Source organism: Aethalodelphis obliquidens, unplaced genomic scaffold (genome assembly GCF_003676395.1).
Source record: "Aethalodelphis obliquidens isolate GAN/ISIS:26980383/991018 unplaced genomic scaffold, ASM367639v1 scaffold4, whole genome shotgun sequence".
NCBI classification, from domain to species: Eukaryota; Metazoa; Chordata; class Mammalia; order Artiodactyla; family Delphinidae; genus Aethalodelphis; species Aethalodelphis obliquidens.
The window spans coordinates 77,606,635-77,633,145 of NW_020837948.1; the positions used below are offsets into that span (position 1 = coordinate 77,606,635).

At 34.5% G+C, this 26,511-nt stretch overlaps 1 pseudogene; it reads left to right on the forward strand.

The window, feature by feature from the left end:
* Positions 1–24,002: 24,002 nt before the first annotated feature.
* Positions 24,003–24,397, forward strand: LOC113613903 (40S ribosomal protein S17 pseudogene; annotated as a pseudogene).
* Positions 24,398–26,511: the final 2,114 nt, after the last annotated feature.

The window sequence follows — 26,511 nt, forward strand, 5'->3', positions numbered from 1 at the left end:
TGAGCTCATTGGTTAGGAGTGCATCACATGGACATACCTAATTACAAGGAATTCTTAAAAGTAAATAGGTTGAATGACACACTGCCATCTTAAAACAAAGATGGAGTTCTCTTAAAAAAATGAGAATTGATATTAAATATAATATTTACTTATTTAATATCTGTATTTAAGGCTCCAAGATTTTATATTCTTTCTTTTGTTTGTTTACCTTACTCTATTTGAAGTTACGTATTTAATGTTTATTTCTATCTTTTCCTAGTAAGATAAAAGCTCCAAAAGAGTGGAGACTTTGTTTTCTTTTAGCTCATTTTATTTTTAGGGCCTAGACCAGTTCTTGAAATATAGTAGTCATTTAATATATATTTGTTGAATGAATGAGTGAATAAATTTATTCATTCATCAATTCAGTACAAATATATTAAGCATCTACTTTGCATCCCAATGCTAACCAGCATGCTAAGTATTAAAAATACAAACTCAAATAATGTCAGTTTCATAACATCAAAGTGCTTAAAGTTTGTGAAGAAGTCAGTCATGGAAACAGGTGAAATGATATGTGATAAAGGCCACCATCAAGGTTTGTACTGAGAAGTTTTCCTGGAGACAGGGCATCTAAATCCAGGTTCAAAACAAAAGGTTCTATGAGCTGGGGGAAGTATGGTGGGGATTAGATGGACAAGAGAGGGAGGAGATATGTTAATCAATAGGACAGAAGAATAGTATATGAAGTCAGGAGCTCCTGGTACAGTCAGGAAACCCTAAGTAGGCTAATATAACCAGACAAGAGTTTGTGTGTGTTGGGCATGGGGGAGAGGGTGGTGGGGGTGTGTTGACTGTGTGAAGAAGGTTAAAGTCGGAAAACAAAGGCCAGGTTATAAAAGGCTTATTAGTCAAGCTAAGGAGTTTGATCTTGAAGGCAAATAGAAAGTTTGACACTGGTGTATGACATGATATGATTTTTAAAGGTACATAAGGTAAATTAGAGGTGAGGAAAAAGTCGAGAGCAAAAAGACAGTTTAAAATGAGTTGGATGAGGGAATAAGGGAGATGGATTCCTTAAGAAGTGAGAAATTACATGACATGGCAGCAGTTTAGGTGGTGGGTTAGTGTAACAAAGGAAAGGAAGAGTCATGGATGACATGATTTCTGAACTGGTTACACAGAAATACAGAAGGTTTACACCTTAGTGGGGGACAAAGGGGAGAGTTCAGTTTTACAAGTGTTCAATTGCATTTTCATTTCTTAATAATGTTTCTTTACCCTTTGTTTTCCTCTCTCATGGTAATTAATTGAAAATAATTTAAATTCTCCAGTTTGTAACACCCACTGAATACGCTATTAGCAACATTAGAATCTTTTCTTACCTTTTCAAGTTAGACTTCACAGAGTTTTCTGTATATAGTTCCTTATAGAAAAAAAAATGCCTAAATTAACTTGAAGCAACTTGTGGAATTAATTTTAAGTATGACATAACTTCTTTTTTTCCCCACATATTACTTCAGAAAATTTATCCTGCTATAAAGCAAGTTTCAATGAGTAAACAAAGAATGTATTCAGCTTACTCCGTTGTAAGTTTCACTTGGCAATGAGAACAGTCCCATCTCACCTGGAATATATTTTACAAAAGAGGTACCTATTTGCATTACTATAGTTTTAATTTCAGCACAGATGAGTTCTGATTTCCAACAATCCTAATCTTGAATCTTGTTCTTGTGTAATTTATTAACACCTGATAATGGAGGCCCTGTTTATAAATGGACATTTGTTTCTTTTCAGTAAGAATGTGACGGCATGCCACAGATGTATAACCAAAAGAACAAAATAGGGCAAATAATAAGTTGTTCAGACTCCGTAGAACTAATAACTTAGGTGCATGATTTGAAATATTGAAGAACAGTGATCAGAAAATGAATCTCAGACTACATATTACTCTGGAGTGCCCTTTTCACTCTATTGTGATCTTGCTTCTGGTGCTGAATGAGTTTCCAGCTCCATTTATAATCAGCTACATTAGGGACACTATAGTCACCACAGAGCATCCCCATGAGAATGGTGAGAGGGTTTCTTGACTCCAGTGTAAGAAAGTTATCTGTCACTTTATCTGATTGAGCGCTTTTAACTGATGCCAAGCCTGCTTATATAAAGGCATCCATACTTTCTCAGAGAAGCTTGTGTGGTTAGCAAGGATGTGAGGCAAGATGGAGGGGGGGAGGAGAATGCCTTTGCTGAATGAATAAATTGATCCATGTGACTTTTTTAATCCGATCTATTCATTGTGATATTTAGTCGTACAGCTTCTCAACTGGGAGAACATGAATCCTTATGGGACAATTTCATGACTTATGTCATAATTTAGACAGCGTGTCACATTATTTATGTGTCATAAGTCAAGAACCCTGATGTTGAGTCTAAGAAATCTATAGATCTAGTGCTTGATAAAGAGAAAGCTACATGTTCTAGTATTCAAACTATCAAATCAATCACTTACTACTAATTGAGCACTAGTCCAAGGACAGTAGTTGGTAGAGAGGATGTTAATAAGGCATAAGATGCAATTCTTAAGTTCACAGATAAATAATTATCGTACCACGTGACATTGGTGATGAATCTACAGGGTAAGAAAATGGAGAAAACCACCATGAGGAGAAAGAGAGAGAAGCACAGAAATACAGGAGTTGAATTAAATTGTGAGAGACAGTGGAGAGGGTGGGAAAATAAATCATTATTTCTTTTTTGTTTGTTTTTTATATCACATCCTTTTTAAAAGTACATTCTCAAAAGATAGATGTGGTGCTTTAAGACAGCATCTTCTGCATGAACCACACCGCAGATCTGTGGTTCCCTACAACAGGAATAACAAATAAAAGTTGTGCTTATTAAAAACCATTTGAAGGGAAGAGGAAAAGTTTGAGTGGAAAAGAGTTCAAAAGATGCATTCTCCAAAAGCAAGCTTATGAGAAATGTGCTGTTTGGGTCTAAAGTAATTGTCAAGGTGCAACCATACCCCAAGGGACGAATAACTTCATCACATGTCAAGAAGCAGGTAAAGAAGACATGGGCAAGTCTTATAGACAGGGAAAAGGAGTAAATTTTATGTATGATTTGGAAAGAAGGAGTAGGAAGAATATTGCAAACAGAACAGAGGATAGGAAATTGATGAGGCTGTTAATAGATCAAACGTTATGACAGGGCCAGGGTTCAAATGCTATACAATAGAATGGGCATTATGATTGATAAGATGCTGGGATGCTACCATGTAGATGGTAAACAGTGAGTGCCCCAGACCCTCCAAGTGTCTATGCCGTTCTAGTCCCTTCCATGAAACTCTCAAGAGTTTTCCCAAATCCTCAATTAAGTGCTTAAACCTGGAGGAGCAGGGTCTTTAGAACTCTGTCCCAGATCTAAGGTCACCTTCCATTCTGATTGCAGCACTAGTGCTAGTGGCTTACTATTATTCCAGCATTGGGACATCAAAAAAATACTTAAAAAATGTATTTTAGTGTTTTTCTATACCAAAATGAGGATAATGCCTTAGGAAATTTAGAAATGGGACACAAATTTATAGACTTGTACAGTTATAGTGGTGCAGATGTATTGTTCTTAACAGAAATTAATTTGAAATAGGGCTCTATAGCAGAAGCACCACAATCACGTAGAAAACAGAAAATTTTCGTCAGTATCTATAAGCACTCTGTGTCTATCATTGGGCTGAGTTTTGGGAGTAATGGGAATGATATAAAATGTGTGTAGAAAAATTTAGAAATCTTACAGCTGCAAGGGGTTTTATTTTTCTCATTTTCATAATAGTTAAGCATACCGGGTAACAGGTACTAACAGGAAAATGACTATTGGATATTTTCTTTGTATTGTTTTCATGCAGCATTTTTCATATGGGTAACAAAGTGTACGTATTTGACAGTAATGGAATTTAACTTTTTCTTTCCAAATTCTGAAAGATTGTATTTCATCTCTTATACATGTTACAGCTACCAAAACATCAGGCCATACTTCTATCATTTCTTCCCCTAAGATCTTAACATATTTTACTTTAATTTTTGTTTTTACAATCTTCCTCCAGGAAATATTTATCCATTTAACTTTTTGCTCTCCAATCCTCTTTTCTCAAAGTTATTTTAATCCATTTTCCACATAGCCAACAGTTGGGTTTAATGTGGTGGTTGTTATTATCATTATTTTATATTACATTCTGCTTAAAAACCCTCTGTGGTTTTTCATTGTCTTTAGGATAAAAACAGTTTTCCACAATCAATCCTGTCTAGTTACCTTTCCAATTTTTCCTTGTGCATCTTACTCTCCTATGTCTTCAGCCTTCCACCCTTCCACAGACACACATTCTGCTTCAGCCAACTTCTTTTACTTTTTGAAAGTGTCACATGATCCTTAAACTTTAAACTTTATACCAGACATTCCTTCTGTCCGAAATCCTTTTATCCCCTCTAGTCTTCCACACTCAGACAACTCTTACTGATTCTGCAGATCTCAACCATTTCATCTTGAATTGTCTTCCCTATGCATGTGTAGACTATGTAACACTGATCGCCATGTCTTGAACGTCGTAGATGCTTGGCAAATATTAGTTACATAAATACATAAAGAACACCCCTCAACTTCCTATCCTCTTTTTAAATCAGTTTGGAACATGACTTTACTGAATTTTTTTTTTTTCCTGTACTTGAAGAGGAGATGTCCTTTTTGCCATCCAAGGCTAATTCCTCCACAGGAACTCTCATCACCATTTCCTAAAACTCCTTACACAAAACCATCTTTCATCACTTATCCCTTCCTACTTAGATATTGTCAAATTTTCCCTATTTTCATTGAATAGGTTTTTGGCATCTTAAATGTAAGTATAAAAATAAGGGTACTTATTACTTACATATAAAAGGAGACATTATAGATTTCCTAAGAGTAAATTAAAACAAAATAAATCTCACCATCCATATTTTCTTTATATTTCTATAATTCTCTGGTTGATGCCAAGCATGCTACATTACAGGACCAAAGTAAGCTACTCAAATTGCATTGTTTATTGATTGAATCCATTTGAAACATACAGCAGGAAGTAAGGGAAAAGAGATGAAGTAGGTTTACACACTTCGAAAAGGGTATAGTGGGATGGACTAACCACACTACCCAAATCCTATGGTATTTAATGTTCATATGGAAAGTAGGTGAAACTAAGTACAGAAGCAAGTAGCTTGTGAGACATTTTAGACAAGATAAAATAAGTAAAGTATATGTGTGATCATAGATAGGAAGGGATAGAAGGACCAAATAAATGATAAATGTTCATATACTCATCACTTCCCCATTGACAATGTGGATATCAGGACCAGAGTTGTAGGCATGCAAAGGCACTCAGCACATGAAACTTTCTTGGAGCCAAACACACTTGCTCTGTTAGAGAGATGCATGGCTCACAGGACAGCACCCACTTCTGCACTACCACTCCTCATGCTGCTTCTGCCTGGGATATCTGTCTTGCTTCCATCTCTGTTTGAGAGATCCTCACCACGTTTCAACTTCCTGGTCAAGCCATCTGCCTCTAAGAACGCTTGATCTCCGCTTTTGAAATTCTAGGTGCTATTGTAGCAGAAGAATATCCTCTACGTTACTAAATAGAAAATATTTTAATGTAGAAAATGTCCTTATCATATGTTATACATAATTATATATCTGTAACATGTGTATCTGTAATACATATATGTAATAATATGTTTGCAGATAGTTTGAATTATTGTTGAATTTGTGTTCTGTGGACCACCTGTCAAATGCTGCGCCTTGTCAAAGATATGTATTTTTCCAGGACATCGCCAGTAAATATTAATGTTTGGATTTTAGAGAAAGCGATACATACAGTTTTATTTCTAGTAGTGTAAATCTAGTAGTGATGCCTGCTAATTCAATTTTGTGTGCATATTTCCTCATTTATAAATATGTATCTATATATTATAAATAATTGGATTAATTATAAAAATATGAGGTTATTTTTTATGTTCTTTGCTCTAGAGAGCTAGAATAGTTATTTTAACTTCGATTAAGGCTAGAATGAATATTTATTAAAAAGGGAATCCTAGTAAAGAGGGGAATCAAGGGTACTTTCGATATTTAAACATTCAGTAAAAATTGTTAAAGTGAAAGATTATTACCAGTATATTCTCTTTAAAAAAATCATACAAGTATTTCATGTTTTCTTTTTATTAGAGAGAACTATTACTTCAATAAAAAATTGTGAGTTTCAGAAATAGTACTTAGTGATTCAAAACATAGAAAGTTAATTGCATGGTTAAATATATGTACCCAGGACCCTCTGAAAAGTTATGGTCCTAAGACCCATATAACATGTTCCTATTTTCCTAGTACTTGCTTATCTGCTTTTTATCAACAGGAGTTTTACAAGGTCCTTATTTTCGCAGGCAATTTAATAGTGAGTTGTTGTAAAGAAATCTCAGCTAGGCACTTTGATTTCCCAACATTCTAGGTTACATTCTCATTCTTGTTTTTTACTAAGGTTTTTGCTTTCAAATAATTAATCAGAATTTTATTTTTTAAGGGCTTCTTGAGTTCCTTAAATCAATCACCTTTTCTCTACTTATAGCTTCCATATGATTGCTTCGATCATTTTAGGTAAAGAAATGGAACAATTTTAGAAAAATTATTATATATACTTCAGTTCTGAATCTGTTGCTTTCACATATTACTACTTATTCAATTTTTGTTCAGAATTCTTTACACACGTGTTCTATGTGTTGCGTGCCAATTGCAAAATGTATGAAATTATTTTCTAAACTTTTCTTTTCCTTAACAACAAATAGATTATTTTAAATTTAAATTTGATTAACATTGGGTTATTTTCTAATGAAACAATAATAATAAATTATAACAAAGGGAGAATCAAAGGCCAGAAAGTGTTCTTGCCTTCCATATTCAAAGATTCAGTAAATATTTGTTAAAGTGAAAGATCATTAAAAGAAAATATCTTTCTATTCAATTTCCCATAAAGGTAGGGGGTGGGTAGTGGGATTAGTAGTCTGGGGTTTCTTGAATTTAATTGCCTGAGAGACTTAATATGCTACTTAGTAACTTCTTTTACCTGAAACAAATACCTTCTCTGTTTCTCTCTATATAGAGATGTAGAGCTGAGCTCACCAACTGTCTGTCTTTTGTATTCCTCACTCATTCTTTTACATGTTTATCGTGTTGAGAACACAAAAATAATTCGTGAACCTCAGTTTTTGAAAAGTTGTTTTTTACCTCAACAAAACCATCATTCTTCTGAATCCATATTGCCCCCTTCTCCTTTACCTGTTTCCACATATCTACATATATATACACATATATATTAGATTTCTCCCTGACGTCTTTCCCTTGTACCTCTTTTCTTTTGTCTTTATTCTGAGGTGTAATCAACTCAAATGTCTTTAACTGTCAACTGTGCAGATGACTCCCAAATCTCCATCTGTTACAGTGAAACTGCTCCAAATCTTACATTTTCTTACTTTTAATTTTTTTCTCATTTTTCTCCATAAGTACTGTTTCTTTACCTACCCTATTTTACATAAAATTCTTGAGGTACAGCCTTTATTTTCATCCACATTTTGTAGATAGTTCCTTTGTCTTTTTAATCTTTTATTATTGCAAAGCTGCTCTAGTTTTATTTCCCAGCCACTAGTGCTCATTAGAATTTCTTGTCTTTATCTTTGTAATTAATAAGTAGGTATCTTTTTTAATTAATTTACTTAGAACACAGTGAACCCATGAGGAGTTTAATTTGAATTGTTATTATAAACAAACTATATTATTCAAAATTTGTATAACTAATTCATGCTGCATTTTAGAATTCTAATTTTTAAAATTCAGGCCCAAATGTTTAGATATCAAGCTTCCTGACTTGAATTTAAAGATAAAAGTATGTTAAATAATACCCATTGATTAATTAAAAACTAATTCAGAAGAAACAGAGACCATAAATTTTAACCTAGAAATTTTACAGGCTCTTGTTTCAAAGGAACAGTATAATTCTTAATTTTGAACAGTGTACAGTTCTGTGAGGTTTGGCAAACACAGCCAAGATTTAAATGGCTCCATCATCCCTCCAAATGTCCTACTAACCTTTTGTAGTCTCCTCCTGCCAACCCTAGGCCCTGGCAACCACGATCTGTTTCTTGTCTCTATTGTATTGCCTTTTCCCAAACGTCGTGTAAATGGAACCATCCGTTGTGTACTCTTTTGGGCCTGGCTTCCTTCACTTAGCAAAATGCATTTGCAATTAATTCACGTTGTTGCATGTATCAATCATTTTGTTACTTCTTATTGCTGATTAGTATTCCATTATAGTATCAGTATTCCATTACATGAGGGTATCAGTTTAACCATCACCAGTTAAAGGACATTTGAGTTGTTTCCAGGTTTTGACAATCATGAGTAAAGCTGCTCTAAACATTTACATATAGATTTTTGTGTGAACACAAGTTTTCATTTCTCTTCAGTAAATATCTAGAATTGCTGGGTCATATGGTAAATATGTGTTTAAATTTAAAAGACAAGTCTGTTTTCTAAAGTGACTCTACAGTGTATGTTTCCACAGGGGATGCATTGATGTCCAGTTGTTTTAAATCCTTGCAGCTACATTGTGTTGTTAATTTCTTCATCTTTTAAAAAAAATAAAAATTTTTAGTCATTCTGTTAGATGTGTATTGGCATCTTGTACCACTACAATGGTGGTACAAAATTGATTTAATTTGCATTTTTCTAAAGACAAATAATTATGAGTATCTTTTCATGTGCTTATTTGCCATCTGTCTATCTTTTTTGGTGAACTGTCTCCCCAAAAGTTTTGTCCATTTCTTACTGGATTGCTTTCTTATTCTTGAATTTATGCATGTATGTATGTATACATACACAAATATAGACATATTGATATATATTTTTTCCTGGGTACATATCCTTTGTCTCATGGATTTTTCAAATATTTTCTCCTAGTCTAAGAATTATCCTTTTTTTTTTTTTTGCACTGCTCTAAGTGCACTTAGAGCACTTCTGCCCCTGATTTATAGTAAAACTTGCCTTTTTCTTAAAAGACTATTTTTTAGAGTACTTTTAGGTTTACCACACAATTGAGAGGAAGATACAGAAATTTCCTATATACCTTCTGTCTCCATGCCTGCATAGCCTCCCCCATTATCACTCACCAGAATGGTACATTTTTTACTGAGGATGATCCTACATTGACATATCCTAATCACCCAGAGTCTGTAGTTTACCTTAGCGTTCACTCTTGGTTGTTCTGTAAGCCTCCAGGACCTGTGGTTTGGTGTCTGACGTTAGCTTATGGGAATTCTCAATCATTATAGTTTCAAATATTTCTTCTGTTTCTCTCTCTTTTACTTCTTCTGATATTTTGATTACATGTATATTATCCTTTTTGTAGTTGTCCCACAGTCCTTGGATATTCTCTTCTGGTTTTTGCCAGTCTTTGTTCTCTTTGCTTTTTGGTTTTGAGGATTCTAGTGATATATCCTCTAGCTCAGGGATTCTTTCCTCAGCTGTGTCCAGTCTACTTATATGTCCTTCAAAGTCATTCTTCATTTCCGTTACAGAGTTTCATCTCTAGTGTTTCTTGTTTTTGATTCTTTCTTCAGATTCATATCACTCTGCTTAGATTACCCATGTGATCTTGCATGCTGTCAGTGTTATCCATTAGAGCCCTTAGCATATTAATCACAGTTTTTAAATTCTCTATCTGGTAATTCTAACATTCCTGCCTCCAGGTCTGCTTCTGATGCTTGCTCTGTCTCTTCAAGTTGTGCTTTTTGCCTTTTAAGCCTTGTAATTTTTGATTGATAGCCAGACATGCTATACCAGGAAAATGGAACTGCTGTAAGAGGCCCTTAGTAATGTGGTGGTGAGGCGTGAGGGGAGAGGGCAGGTGTTTGATAGTCCTATGATTAGGTATCAGTCTTTTAGTGAGCCTGTACCTCTATACTGTGAGCTTCACAGGGTTTCCTTTTTTCTCCCCCCTTGGATGGGACAGGATGGGTAGAGCGGGCTGGAGTTTGTTAACATATTTCCCTTCTCCCAAGGAGAAGGCTAGGCTCAGCTGGAGTTGGATAGTTCTCTTCCCCTTGGTTAGTTAACTAGTTTCACCTGAAGGTAGGCCTCGTTGAAAGGAACGGAATGGTCTGCAAATGGTTCCTTTTCAAAATGGTTCCTTTTCCCTCCCACCTGCCAGGAGGCTGAGGGGATTTCTCTTCCATATTTACTGTGGGAGTTCAGTTTACCACTCCTGGTGGCAAATCTCACAATACTGATGATGGAGTCTTCCTGGAGTTTTTAATCTCTTGAGTTGTCTGCACTGAGCCTTCAGCAATTTGTCAATTAAAGTTCAAGTTTTCCTACCCACCCGTGGTTCCCGTGGAGGTTTCTTTTCGTGAGTCTCTGCTCTGGTAAGCCAAGACTCCCTTTATCTGTCTGTGTCCAAACTTGGGAGTAGTGTTTTGCTCTGTGTCCTCCCCTATCTTATGGATGCAAGAAGAATTGTTGATTTCTTAATCTATTCAGCTTTTTACTTGTTATTAGGACAGCATGGTGACATCCAAGCTCCTTTCATGTGGAACCAGTGAATTATTTTTTCATTCTCTTAACTGTGTCTTTCACAGAGCAAACTATTTTAATTTTGACAAAGTCCAATTTATCTTTTTTTTTTCTCTGAAAGATTATATTTTTGGTGATGTAGCTAAGAACTGTTTGTTTAACCTAAGGTCAAAAATGTTTTGTCTTGGGCTTCCCTGGTGGCTCAGTGGTTGAGAGTCTGCCTGACGATGCAGGGGACGCGGGTTCCTACCCCGGTCTGGGAAGCTCCCATATGCCGCGGAGCGGCTAGGCCCGTGACCCATGGCCGCTGAGCCTGCGCATCCGGAGCCTGTGCTCCACAACGGGAGAGGCCACAACAGTGAGAGTCCCGCGTACTGCAAAAAAAAAAAAAAAAAAAAAGATTTCTCTTCTTTTTTCTTACGCAAATTTTATAGCTTTATATCTTTTGGTAGATCTTTAAATTATTTAGTGCTAATTTTTGTTAATAGGTGAGGTTTAGATTAAATTTTTTGTTTACAAAATGGATGACCAATTGTTGTCAGCAACATTATCTGAAAAAATCTCTTATTTTTCACTTAAATTGTATGCGTTTTGTCAAAAATCAATTGCCAGTATTTGTGTGGGTACATTATTGGATGTTCTATTCTGCTAAATTGATCTATGGGCCAACCTTGACAACAATACCACACTGTAGTCTGGAAATCAATTAGTGTGAGCCTTTCAACTTCATTCTTTTTTCACAATTTTTTTTGGACAATTCTAGTTCCTTTCTTTCCATATAAATTTTTGAATCAGCTTGTTCATCTCTCCAAAAAGTTCTGTTTGCATTTTGATTGAGGTTTCTTCAAATATATAGATCAATAGAGGAGAATTGTCATCTTAAGAATATTGTCTTCCAATCCATGAACGAGGTATATCTCTCCATTTATTTAGGCCTTGTTTGATTTCTTTCATCAATATTCTGTAGTTTTCAACCTAAAGTTAGTAAATATATTTTGTTGGATTTAATGCTATGTATTTTATTATTATCAGTGCTATTATAAATGGTACTTTAAATTTGAATTCCAATATTTTATTGTTAATATATTCAATTGATTTTAATGTACTGACCTTGAAACTTGTAACTTTTCTAAACTCACTTATTAGTTCTATGATAGTGTTTTTTAGATTGAGAGGTTTTTTTGTTGTTGTTTGTTTTTTATGTAGACAATCGTCATTTGCGAAAGGATAGAATTTTATTTCTTCTTTTCTAATATATATTCATTAAATTTCTTCTTTATGCCTTATTGAACTGATGTTAGGACCCTAGTACAATGGTGGATAAGAGTGGAAAGAGAGAACAATCTTACCTTTTCCCAATCTTAAGTGTAAAATGTTCAGGTTTTCATCATTAAAAGATTGTATAAAAAGATTGAATTAAAACTATTTGTTCATTAAATGTGTGATAAATTGTGCAGTAAAATCATCTGGGCCTTAAGTTTTCTGTTGGAAGGTTTTTAACTATGAATTCAGTTTCTACAGTAGATATTGTCAACTGAAGGGACCCATGAACTATAAAGAGGCAAAATGCAATTTATTAATCTGGGGTCTTAGAACTGCAATTTATGAATCACAGATTCCAGAGGAACCCAGAATATTGTCCCAACAGAGGAAAATGGGTGAGGGCTTTTATGAGAAAACAGGGAAAGTTCATGCAGGGTTATACAAATTGTTTACCAAATATTTGGATTGGAGGGTAAATTTTTTCTGTACATATAATTGGGTTATAGAACACATCTCATTTGTCACTAGGGAAAGGTATATTTTCTTTGTCCTGAAAAAGTCCCATTCTCAGCATTATTTCCTTTTGGCAACTCACCAACTATTCAGCAGTTTTATTTCAGAGTCTTTAGCAAAGGTTCAGCTCAGGCAGTAAACATAGAGGTCCTTAGGTCACGTCTCATTCATTCCTGACATAGCTCCTTTCACAATATAATACTATTCAGATTATCTGTTCCTTCTTGAGTAACTTTGGTAGTTTGTGTCTTTCAAGGTATTGATCTATTTCATCCATGTTTTCAAATTTATCTGAATACAATACTATTCCCTTATTATTCTTTTAATATCTGTTGGGTTTTGAATGATGCATCTTCTCTTGTTCCTAATATTGATAATTTGAGCTTTTTCTTTTTCTTTTTTTCTTGGTCAGTCTGGGTAGAAGTTCATCAATTTTATTGATTTTTTTCAAGGAACTAATTTTTGTTTCTATTAATTTTCTTATTTTAATTTCATTGAGTTCTGTACTTATTATTTTCTCCTATTTGTTTTGTATTTATTTAGAAGTCCATTTTCAAATATTAGAATATTTTAAGAATATATTTTTGTTATCGATTTTTTAAATTTTAATTTGATTTTATATGGACAGAGTATAACCTTTGTATGATTTGTATTTTCTTTACGTTAACAAGGTTGATTTTATGGTACAAAATATGATCTATCTTAATTAATGTTCCATGTGCACTTGTTAAGAATGTGTATAAGAAGAGCTATCATTGTAAGAAGTTTATATATGTAAGTTAGATGAATTTGATAGAGAGTGCTTTTTTGGTCTTCAATATTTTAACTTTCATTTTCTGCCAATTAGTTCTATCTAGTACTGAGAGAGGAATGTTGAGGTCTCCAACTGTAGTTGTGGATTTGTCTATTTCTCTTCCAGTTTTGCTTTATGTATTATGAAACCCTGTTGTGGGTGCATACATATTTAGGATTTCTCTGTTTTCTTTGAGAATTGAGTCCATTATCATTATGTCATAGCTCCCTTTAACTGTGGTAGCATTTCTTATTCCAAGTCTTTTTTTGTCTAATATTAATATAGCTACTCCAGCTTTTAAAAAATTTGTTTTCATGTTATGTCGTTTCCCATCCTTTAACTGTATATGTAAAATGTGTTTATTGTTGACAACAGTCAGATCTTGCATTTTAATCTAATCTTACAATTTCTTTTTTAATTGGTGTGACTATTAAAATGACTGGTATAAATTTTACCATCATGGTACCTGTTTCTGCTTATTCAGTTGCTTTTTTTTGGGTGGGAGGGGAGCTATTTTCTTTCTTTTCCCCTCCCTTCCTTTGGGTTGATTAAGCATTTATTTATGATTTATGTTTTTCTACTTTTTTATTATTTATACATTTTTAACTATTCTAGGAATTTCCTAAGTTTTACAACATAAAACTTAATTTAATTAGAGTCTGCCTTTAAATAATATTACATTGCTTCACATGTTGTGTAAGGACCTTAAATACATATATTTTTAAAGTTTCCACCTCCCAACCTCTGGGCTATTTTTGTCACACATATTACTTTTACATATTCTATAAACACAAAATACATTGCTACTATTTTTGCTTTAGATAGTGTGATGGTTAATTCTGTGTCAACTTTGAGAGTGTTTTTGTATGAGATTAACATTTAAATTGGTGAACTTTGGGTAACACAGACTGCCCTCCATAATGTGGGTAGACCCCATCCAGCTGAAGGGCTGAATAGAAAAAATGACTGGCCTTCCTGAGTATGGAAAAAATATTCTCTGGCAGATTACATTTGGACTAGAGCTGCACCATTGGCTCTCATGGGTCTTGAGCCTACTGGCCTATCCTGCAGATTTTGGACTTCCCAGCTGCTATAATCACATGAGCCAATTCTTTACAGTAAATCTCTGTCTCTCTCTGTACCTGTATCTCTTTCTGTATCTCTCTGTCTGTCTCTGTCTCTCTCCCTCTCCACCCCCCTCTCTTCATATGTATACCTGGAGACCTCTAACTAATACAGGTAGTTACGTTTCAGAGTAATTAAAGGAAGAAATATATTTATTTTATTTTATTTTTTTACCTTTGTTTATTTTGTTTTACCTTCCATGTTCAGTAAACTTCATTTCTTCGTACAAATTCAAGTTTCAGTCTGGTATAATTTTCTTCAACCTGATAAACTTCCTTAATATTTCCTTTAGTGCTGGTCTTCTAGCAATAATTTCTCTCTTTGTTTCTCTGAAAGAGTCTTTATTTTAAATGCATTTGTGAAGTATATTTGTGGGAAGTGAATTTTTTCTTTTTAGCACTTTTAAATATCACTCCATTGTCTTCACATGTGTGGATTCTGATAAGTGTAATGTAATTAATGTCATTCTTATTTCTCCATTGGTAATGTATCATTTTTCTTTTTTTTCAAGGAGTTCTTCATTTTTCTCTGGCTTTGGTAATATATACGTGTGTGTGTGTTTTAAATTTATCTTGCTCAGTGTCTCTGAGCTCTTGGATCTTTGGTTTGTTATTGTAAACTGTGGAAAATTATTGGCAATTATTTCTTCAAATATTTTTTCTTCCCATTCTGGAATTCTGATTTTATGTAAGTTATCTCATTTGATATTGGCTCAAAGTTCTTAAATCCTTTAGTCTTTTATTCTATTATTGTTATCATTATTATTATTAATTTATTTTATCTGTAGTTTGGGTCACCTCTTTTGACTTATCTTCAAGTTAGGTCTTTTATTCTTTCCTTAGCTAAGTTGCGTGTACTTTCTTTAACTGAATCTATGAGCCTGTTGAAGGCATTCTTCTTTTCTATTACATGCTTTTGTTTTCTGTTTCTAGAATTTCCATTTAATTCTTATAGTTTCCATCTCTGCTGAAATTATCCATCTGATTTTTCATTTTGCCCACCTTTTCTATTAGAACCTTTAACACATTGATTATATTTATTAAAAAAATTTCTCTCAGTTGCAACCTATGTGTTATATCTGAGTTTTTCTTTATTAACCTCTTGGCAGTGAGTTGTTTTTTCCTTTTTTTTTCTCTACTTCATAATTTTTTGTTGTGGTTGAGTGCTATATATTTTATGTAGAATAATAGAGACTGAAATAAATAGTTGTAATGTCTGGAAATGGGAACAGCATTCTTTTTGTTATTCCTTTAGTATCAGGGTTTAATTTAATCGAATGAGGAGATGAAGTGGATTTGAGGTTTGTCATTGCTATGGTTACCCTCAGTGAAAACAGGGTTCAGAATTTTCTAATGATACTGTGTTTATGTTGAGGGCTTGTATGCCAAGGAGATTTTCTCAATGCTTGCTCCATCCTCAGCTTTTATTCTTCTCTTTGTTTTAAAGCTCAGAGATTGTCTCTCTCCATGTTCTTATGTGTCTCTCAGCAGCATTACCCTCTTAATTGTTACTCAATGCTTGTTTGCCTGGTAGCAGGAGTTATTCTCTGTTGTTCTGGTTAAACCTCAGTCTTAGGCAGTCACTGTTTCCAAGAAGGAGAGAAATCAGAGAGACTAAGAATGTTAAAAACACTTGACCCACCGTTGGTAGCTTCGAAGATGGAGAAAGGGACCCCTTGATTTTAATGCCCTTTTTATTGCCTTAATTCACCTGCATGTTATCTCTGGGCTGGATGTGGATAAACTCTACATGAACTTCCTTGACATTAGATTGACCCTCTTTTAATCCATTGTTCACATTGTCAAATTTATTTTTTAAAGCACTGATAAGACTTTGGCACATCCATGCTTAAAAGCATTTCATGGTTTTTTAGTGCAATGATTCATGCATTTATTCTTTCATTCATTTGTAAAAATTGAAAATGTTTTTTGAGAATTTACTATACACCAGTTATTACCCTAAGTGATCAATCTATACCAATTCATATAATAGTCATAACAACTTTATGAGGAAGATAGAGTTATTATTTTTTTTAAGTGAGAAAGGTAAAATTTCCAAAAGATAGATTTTAAAAGCCAGATATAAAATTCTGGAAACCTAATTTTCAGAACTCATGAACTTAACCACCATATTATTCATTCAACAAATATCCTCTGGCTGCTAACTAAATGCTAGTTATGCATTATGCTACATGCCAGGTCTATTTGAAAAAACAAGATAGAAAGAGAGTCTTACAGAAACAAAATTATACAACAAGAGGACTATGGCAAAGGAAATGGAAAAACAAAAGATTAAAATGAGAGAAATATTATGAAAGAAGTTTACCAAGAGTTATTAATTAATTTTGAAGAAAAATAAGTATAAATATTAAATAATAATTCTGAGATTTCAAAGATGCAGACCAGTAAAATGATGGTATCATAAACATAGATGAGGAAATAAAAAATGATCAAGTGAAATAGTGCTATATTAAGCCATTGAAGCTATCCATTTCTTCTTGAGTGAACTTTGGTAGTTTGTGTCTTTGAAGGAATTTTTTCATTTCATCTAAGTTGTCTAATTTATTGGCATAAAGTTCATTATTTTCAATATTAGTAGAATCAGTAGTGATAGTACCTGTCACATTCCCAGGTCAGGGATCAATGACATTCATTGACAAATATTCAGTGTCTTAAAAAAAATTGTTTTCCATTTATTTTGTTTATTTATTGGCTGTTTTCGGCAGGAGGTAAAGTCAATTTCTTTTCATCTTTCTTGGTACAGAGCAGAGATACATACCATAAATTGGATTTGGAAAATGTCAAGAAATTTGCATTAAAATAATTTAGTCATTAGAGAGAAGGAAATAGAATTCAAGAAAAATTCTGGATTAATATGTAATCATTGTATCTATAAATGGATGAAATGTTTAATGAAAGAGTATATAGGTGTAGAAAATAAAGTGAAGAACTCAGGAGTAGTCTTTGGAGATAAAGATTTAGAATGGAAATATTCTTTAGGGATGTCTAAATCAGTGATTTTGAGGGAAAAGCATGCCCCACTCCCATCTCATCTCCCAAGGAAGTATGGTAAAATCTCTTTGGGTGAAAAGAATTTTGTTTGAAAACATAAAGTAGGATCTATCTAACCTCCTTGTTTTACAAATAAGAAACCTAAGGTTAAAATTTTTTTTTTAAATCACGAATTATGAGTTTGGGATTAACAGGTACAAACTACTATACATAAAATTGATCAACAACAATGCCATACTCTATAGCACAGGAAACTATATTCAATATCTTGTAATAAACTATAATGGAAAAGACTCTGAAAAAGAATATATATATACACATAAATATGCATGTATAAAACTGAATCACTTTGCAGAAACTAACACAACATTGCAAATCAACTATACTTCAATTAAAAAATTAAAATTAAAAAAATCACATGACATCACAAACATGAAGTTACTTGGCAGCAGAAATACTTGAAGCACAAAAATTATATTGAAGCAAGTATTTGCTTGATGCTGAATCCCCATTTTGGTTGATTGGGGTTGAAATATGTGGATCTACAAATTCTTTTATTCCTCCAAGTATCTGTACCTTTTGAAATGTTATTTTGTAGCTCCTGACCTCAAGATGTAAAATTTATCATTTACTCTTTTATATCTGGTCTGGTTGTGTGAATTGTGTTGGCAAACTTGTGTCAGAAGTGATGATATGCTAGTTCTGAGCTTAGCTTTCAAGAGGCATTACATTCTTCCACTCACTCTTTCTCTTCCTCTCTGCACCCTTCTCCAGAATGAGAATAAATTCAGGCTAACCTCCTGAAGGGTGGGAGAACACATGCAATACAGACAAGTTGTCCCAGCTGAGGTTATTCTGAACAAGCTTGTCAAAACTTACCTGTCAACTGACCCCAGAATCATAAGCAAACCCAGCCAAGATCAGCTGAGTCTGATTCTTATCAGAACTGCCTAAAAATCAGCAGAATTGTATGATAAAAAAACATTTACTGGTTTAAGCCATGCAGTTTTGGAGTGGTTTGTTATACAGCAATTGCTAACTGATACATCCATTTAGCGTTCTACCAAAAAAAATAATAATTATAGTTTTGTTCCTCTCTCTTGACTAACAAAGAGTTTCACATTATTTTCCTCTTTAGCATAGTAAGAAAAATCGAGTTCATTGTTTAAAGATTTTCTGATTTAATCATGTATGTTGGCAGTTTTACATGTTATGAGGAAGATAACATGCATGTTTTGATCCATGCTCATAGTTTTGCATCTCCAACATTAACAATACACTTCCAAAGCAGATTGAAAAAAAAACAGATTAAACTTATTTCTTTCCTTTAATTCAGATATGAATTTCTAGGAGTAACTCAACTTTTCTTAAAAGTCAGCTAGAAGTTTTGGGCAGAAAAAATGTTATCTCCTAAACCATAGCCCATTGTGAATTAATCTGTCACACTAACCTGTCATAGATTTGAAAATGTTAGTGCTATCCAGAGAGATTTGGCAACCTCTACTACATTTAATTGCAGAGTTTTTCTGTATATATGATAAGGCTTTTGTATCAGTTCTGCATCATAGAGTTATTTTCTTGAAGACATTTGGAACAAGAATTTAAGATTTATTTTTAAGTTCAATCAATTCTAGAACTACCAATAAAAATATCTCAACTGAGATGACAAGCAGGTACCTTCTAAGCATTTCTAAATTTACACAAAAACAAGCAATGACAACTATATCATAACCTAATCCATTGCCTGACAGATGACACATTTCTCTGGCATAAATCATAAGAAGAATTCCCATCTTAGAGAAGATAGAATGTGATAAAAGTATATGATAGAATTGAAGGAAATTAGTACCTACCATTTGTTGAAGGCATTCTGTATGCAAGATCTTTCTAGTTCCAAGCATTTTTATGTGGGCTTTATGTGTATCATGCCATTTAATCGTTACAAAATACCCTATGAGGAATTATACCCCCTTTCATATGAAGACACTAAAATTACCCCAGGAAACAAAGTCTGTGATCACATAATCCATCACTGGTGAGGCATGAGGCCTTGAGAAAGATGATGCTCACTCCCAGGACATCTTACCTGACCACAAAAGCTCAGCACTGTGACTCTCAAATGGGTTTGGGCACCCTGTCTCTATGATCATGAAATCACACCTATATAAATATATCACTGTTTTTCACATTGTATTATAATTATCTATTTATGTGTTTATCAAAAACCCAAGAGTCTGAGCTTCTTGAAAGCAAGAATTATATTTATTTAACTCTGTTGACTGATGAAGCCGAACAGAGAATTCTAGCTGAGGATATATTTGACCTTTTTGTTTTAACTCTAGAGAGGCCCAGCACTAGGGAATATCAGGTTTACGAAAGGGTAGATATAATATGTGGGTGGAAAAAATAGAGGATATTTTACAAGTCCATGTATGGAAGAGTAGACTGGCTTGTACCTTCCAGTAGAACAGCAGCAGCTGAGGACTCTCCCCTAGGCTCAAAATGCAAGTATTCTTACCTAAACAAAGTGAATGAGACATATGGAGGAGAGCTAGGCAGCTAGCATAGGTGACAGACCCCTAGAGTCAAGACCTTTGCATTCTGGCATTTAGAGCACCCCTATATGATGTTGGCTCCCAGATAACCATCATAGCCTCTCACTTAAAGTAAAGCCTATATATTAGCAAACCCACCTATGTTCACAGAGCTTTGTAAAACTTTATTTTGGGGTAAATTTATTATTAAATATGAACGAATACCTATGGGTCACCAAAGATTTGAGAAAAGCCTACAATACAACATAGGCAAGAAAGATTAAGAGAAATAAACACATAACCCTAGGAGAAAAAAGAAATGATTTGAAGTACAGTATAGAATTTAAAACAAAACTCTAAGTAGAATCCTCACATAGAGTTGAAAAAAATATTATTTCTGAAACTCTGGAATAGGATGCCAATATAAAGGAGCCAGTAAAAAGAACTCTTAGACACTGAACACTAGCTTCCAAAATCTAACAAACACCAAATAGAAGAAGTATAAGTACAATTGAGGGAAACTCCTAAACAAAAGCAAAACAGCAATGAGATTCAAAAATTGAAAGAAAAAAGAGTACAGAATTTAAACTCTGGGTGGCCAAAATCTGATCAATAGAGGTTTGAGAAAGAGTAGAGAAAATGAAGAGATTTTCAAAGAAAGAGTACAAGAAAATCAAGATAAAGAGAGATTTCTGCAAACTAAAATGGCCAACAAAATACTAAACAAGATTAATGAACAAGACCTAATTAAACCTATCATGAAGTGGTAGAACAATAAATTAACAGTCACCACAACAATAATAATAATCACAAGCAGCAAGGATTGAGTGCTTACCGTAACATGCTATTTTACAAAGATCCTCTCTGTTTTTGCCCATCCATATACCTCTTTCCTGATTTCATTTGTCCTGGATCTTTAAGTTTTGCTTCCTAGATATGGGAACATATGTATATGTATAACTGATTCACTTTGTTATAAAGCAGAAAGTAACACACCATTGTAAAGCAATTATACTCCAATAAAGATCTTAAAAAAAAAAATCTTGCTTCCTTCTGGTTTCTGCCCAACCGACTAAAGCCATTTGCCCCTACACATTATTCCAAGTATACACTTATCTCGGGATACTTCTCTCTTCCCAGAAAGGTGATGAAATGTACTGTCTGAAGCCCTGCCCTTTGTAAGGATTACCCCTTACCAATGAGGACCACCTTTGAGTGGGTCTGTGTTTCATGAGTAGTTTATATTTAGCTTGTCGTCACATGCCAAGTTGACCCATCTGAGAACAAAGTTCAAACTATATTCTCTTTGTTAGTTGGTCTTGGCAATCTTTCATGAAGCCATACATATATATGTACACACACCACGGGAGAGGCATTATTTCAATTGTGGCAGATTATAGGGGTCCTAGGCCACCTCTTTATGCAAACTTACTTGTACAACATGAACCTTCTCAAGGTTGATTCCAGGTGCACTGCTTCCACTTTAAAATGGATTGCTATTGGACCTACCTAACGAATGACTTGGTAGATCTGACAGAGTTCAACTCATGATGGACAGTTCTAGTCACATGGACAATTAGTGTCCCCATGATTTGGTAACATATTCACAGGTTCAGGGAGTAGGATACAGACATCTTTGAGGGAACATTATTTGTCCTACCCCAGGTTAAAATAGTTTCAGACCACAGTACTGTTCCAGAAAGATTTTGGCTAGGCTGGTGGGAAGTCCTTAGGCCACAGTTATTAATGAAAGGATCTTGCATCTTGCAGGAATGGGACTGCATTTGTACTCTTGCTGTTCTCAGTCATTGACTGGGAGCAGTTTGTGGGAGGTGTGGACTCAGTGCAAGCACAGTAGTGGATCCAAAAGTGGAACAGCCAGTGCCATTAGTCAATTATGATCCCTGAAGAGGCGTGTTTTTATGGCTTCTATAGAGGCCTGTCAAATATCGCAATTCTTTCTGATTATTAGTTGACTTTTCAATTGCCTACTCTTATCCACCATAATTCACATAGGTTTTTCAGATTCCTTACTGATGAATTAAATGGGAATTATTATGGACAGATTAACACAGAGGTGTGCCACCCAGATCCCCTCTGAAGAAGAACTTGCTGCCTACTTGTATGGAGTGTGGTCAGAAGAGAGTATCTGAGCTCCTTCAGAATCTGTTTAGTTTCAGAGAATTGCTTTGCTGAAGTCATGCTCATTCAACAATTGATCAGGGCAGAATATAAAAGGCCAGTGACTTACCAATGTGGGACATTCAGAAAAACATACTAAGTCCAGAACTCCCAGCTGGATTGGCCAGAATTTATAAGCTCTGCATTGAATTTTGACTTCTACCCATAGTGCTTTATCCTCCTTCTTTCCTTAGGTGCTGATATCTAATAAATATTTTACACCAAACTCCATTTCAAACTGGTTCCAGAGAACCCAACCTACATCAGACAAGAGCCACTACCGCTTCATTCTTTAAGTATTTGAAGGTATCATAATCACTGCTACTTTACTTCCATCCCTGGGCAAATATTGTTTTTTATTTACTGTATCAGATGGGGAAGGTGGGAAGAATTTCCTACTACAGTAATTCTTACTGTGCAGGTGAAGGAACTCTTAAGAGTGTTTTGCCAATTGTTGAGATTTATATACTCTAAGATTCTTTTGGGCAAGTTTATCTATACTTTCTCTGTGCAGCACAAGCTGCTGGTATATTTCATGACACACATAAGACACTCAATACCTGCATGTTGAATGGGTAACTGAATAAACAATTGAAAGAATGCAGGTACAATAAGTAGTGTTTCCTACTTGGGCAGTCATTCTATTATAACTTTACTTCTAGCTATCTACTTAGAGTAGAATGGTCCTACCCCTTTGAAATATTTTTCTGCAGAAAGGCACTATATACAGAAGTCTGACCATTAGCCTTTGGTGATTCTGCATGTGTTCTTTTTGAAAGGCCATGTGAGATTATATAGTAATTCCTGTTAAATTCCAGGATTAATTATTGGAATTCTAATTGTAGATTTGCCACTAACTAATTAAGTGGCTCATTTGATTTTTCTGAACTGCAGAATACTCATCTTTAAAATGAAGATACTAAGACTTGCTTTCCTTATGACATAGATTTCTTGAAAATAACAAATGTATTAATCTATGCAAATCAGTTACAAAGCATTTGGCTGCAAGTAACAGAACAGTCAGTTTAAAATAGTCTATTGCCTCAAATAATGAGTTAGGAAGAGGGTGGCTCCAGGTTTGACTAATTCAGTGACTTAACAATGTAATTGGGTCATTGAAACAATGGTCTTTCCCTTTTCCTCTCTGCCATCCCAAGCATGACTCTTTAATCTATGACTCTCGATATGGTACCAAGGTGGTTGCTGCACTTCCATGTCTCACATGCAGTTATGACAACATCTGGAAACAAGAGAAAATAAACTATTTCTTTTTTAATGCCTCTTTTAAAGATTTAAGAAAATAAATCCCCGCTGACTGCCCTCATGATTTACTGACAAATAGGACTACCATGGTTTTCCTTATAACAGTGATTCTTGAGCTTTATGCATAATGATTAAGATCTTTCCATTTCTGCTTCTTCTCTGTAAGCTCAGCATTTACATTGCATGGCACACTGTACACAGATGAGCAAAAGTAGTGAATAAACACCCATGAATTTATTTTCAAAGATCTCATCTTAGTTGAGTAGTAAAAAAACAAAGTAGTAGAGGCTTCTTATAATACTGTTGAAGAATGACCCACCATCTGTGACACATTGCTGAGTTACAGTTATCTTATGTCAAGGTACAAAACTCCTAATCAGGATCAAATTCTGCAGTGCTGAGAACAATGAACTAAATGCTGACACTAACTTAGATTTCTACCAGTGTACTCCTTTAAACTCTTGATCTCTCAATAATGTTTTTCCTTCTCATGTGTACCTAATCTTGCTACTCTGAAAATTGCAACAGTATACATCAAATCTGTTATGTCCACATTGTGATCCCAGTGGATAGGCTCAATCTCTGTTTTCTGATAAAGACACATTTTTTCACCTGCTGGTACGTCTTATAGATAAATGCAACTTCTAATAAGGCAGTAGGAAATGAAGTAACAAAAGAAGACCCTTTTACCAGGGACCCAGCAACATGGGCAGCATTTGCATCAAAACTGTGAAGAAGGTTCCCTAGGCCTTTATAAAGAAGTACTACATGTGCCTGGGCAACAATTTCCACATGAATAAGCACATGTGCAAGGAGATTGCCATTATTTTCAGCAAGAATTTCCACAAGACAGCAGGCATCTGATGAAGGGGGTTCAGAGTGGTCCCATGAGAAGTATCTACATCATGCTGCAGAAGGAGGAGAGAGAAAGGAAAGGTAATTTTGTTCCTGAGATCTCAGCCCTGGATCAGGAAATCATTGAAGTAGATCCTGACACTAAGAAAATGCTGAAGCTCTCAGACTTTGGGAGTCTGTCCAACCTGCAGCTCACTCAGCTCACAGTTGGAATGGTTTTTAAAATACTGCATGGAGCCATTTGACTCTTTCTGTAATGTTGTAATTTTGTCAAAAACCCAGGACAACAACAACAACAAAGTAGACCAAGCAGCGAATCTAGTTCTCCAAGAATTTTACCCAGTGTGACTGTTCTTCTCACAGAGATGCAAAAGAGAACCATTGTGTTTAATGAATAGCAAATGTTGATTAGGATGAGCAAGTTCAAAAAGGACAAAAAAAGAGGAGCAGAAGTACTGAAAATGAAAGTTCAAGAACTGGGTCCAAAAGGATAAGTTAGAACAATGCATTTGCTCTTGTACAATTGCACGTATGAGTATTTGTGTGTGTGTACACATACAATTTTATGTGAGCATATACACACACATATGTACATATACACATATATACACATACATATATAAATTTATGAATAGATTACTTATTAAAGATTGTGTTTGATAGAAGTGATCTGATCCTCCTTTGAACGACTAAATGAGAGACATGGAAAATAAGATCAGTTGGTGGTTAGAGGCAGAGACAAAGAGGAGCTAAATCAACAAGCTCATGGTGGATGAGAAGTGCTTCTCAACAGTGGGTCATGGGCAAGTGCCCACTGAACAGCATGACCAGAACGAGGAGAAGTTTTTGAATACCAGCTTCAGGGCGTCACTCATGAAGAATCTGATTCAGAGGGGAGGCCAAGGAAATACATATATGTGACCAATCCCAATGGCCATGTCAGATTATGAAATAAAGTACAAAGAAGGACTAGATAATCCATACCATCTTCGTTTGTACTGTTCTCAGAAGGACCTTTTGGTTCCATCATTCTATTGAGCCTGGCAGTGTGCCTTGTCCTCTTTCCCTTAATTCTCTATGCATCCTTAAAATACATTGCTTCACTTGAGGAAATATGAGTTTGTTTTTTTGCAACAGAATAAAGTCCAACTCACTATAAGACATCTCACCTTCCATTTACTTTACACTGATTCAAAAGAATTGCTTCTACAACTACTTATATTGAAGATGATAATTATTCATAGAATAACAAAAGTAGACCTTGAATTGTGAATTTATAATCCAGTTCAATTTTTGAGAAAGAAATAACCTGGTTTCCAGGTGTCATAGTGTCTGTAAGATCATGTTTGTTTTACAAAGGTACATATTATTGTTTCATAACTCTAATATTTAAGAAGTTCTAACACATGCCCTATTGAAAATCCAGTCCCCAAATTATTAAACTATACAAAAAATTCTGTATGACTTAAAAAGTTAAATAATACTGAAATCCACATTATAAAGTATTACAAGAAAATATGTAAGAAAATATATATAGGCTATAGCTATCGAGTGCTTACTCTGTGCCTGGTATTGTTTTCAGCTTTAAGTGTTAGACACAGACTAATTCATTTAATTTTCAAAACTACTATGTCAACAAGTGCTATTATTACCTCATTTTTCAGCTGAGGAAACTGAGGCATAGAGAGGTCAAGTAAAACGTTCAGGGTCACACAACTAGTAAGTGGCTGGATTGTGAAACAGACAGCTGAACTCCAGATGTTAACCAACATCTAAGAAGGATAAAACTTAACAGCATGTCAAGTTGAGCAGACTATTTTCCCCAAAAATGTAATCCATGTTTTGAATGTATATACCTTTGCCATTTATGCATAGGTTTTTCATGATCAGTAAACAAATCCGTAATGATTGGATTATTTTGAATAGCCTTTCCCAAATTTACTACCAGACCTCTAGTGACCATTTGCTGACCTGGAACTTGGGTGTCAAAAGTTCTTACTGATCTTTAGCCATGCATACATTATAGATTCCCAGACAAGCAAAGGGGCTTTATTTTCTGCCTTGATAGATTTATGGATTTATTTATTGGAAATTACTCACTAGAGAGAGACATTTCATTGTAAAAAAAACCCCTGGTATTGATTCAGTAAAATGAGGGTGTCATCATTAAACAAATCTTCCCGAATACTCATGCTATTAAAACTAATTGACCATGTCTCTTCTTTAATGTTAGCTGTGCATTTCATGTGCTCTCTAAGGAAGGTTTTATCTGACATTCCTACCCCATACATACAGCATCTCAGGATTATACCTCTTACTGAAGTCCTCGTGAAGGTTTTCTTCATCTTTGGATAAAAGG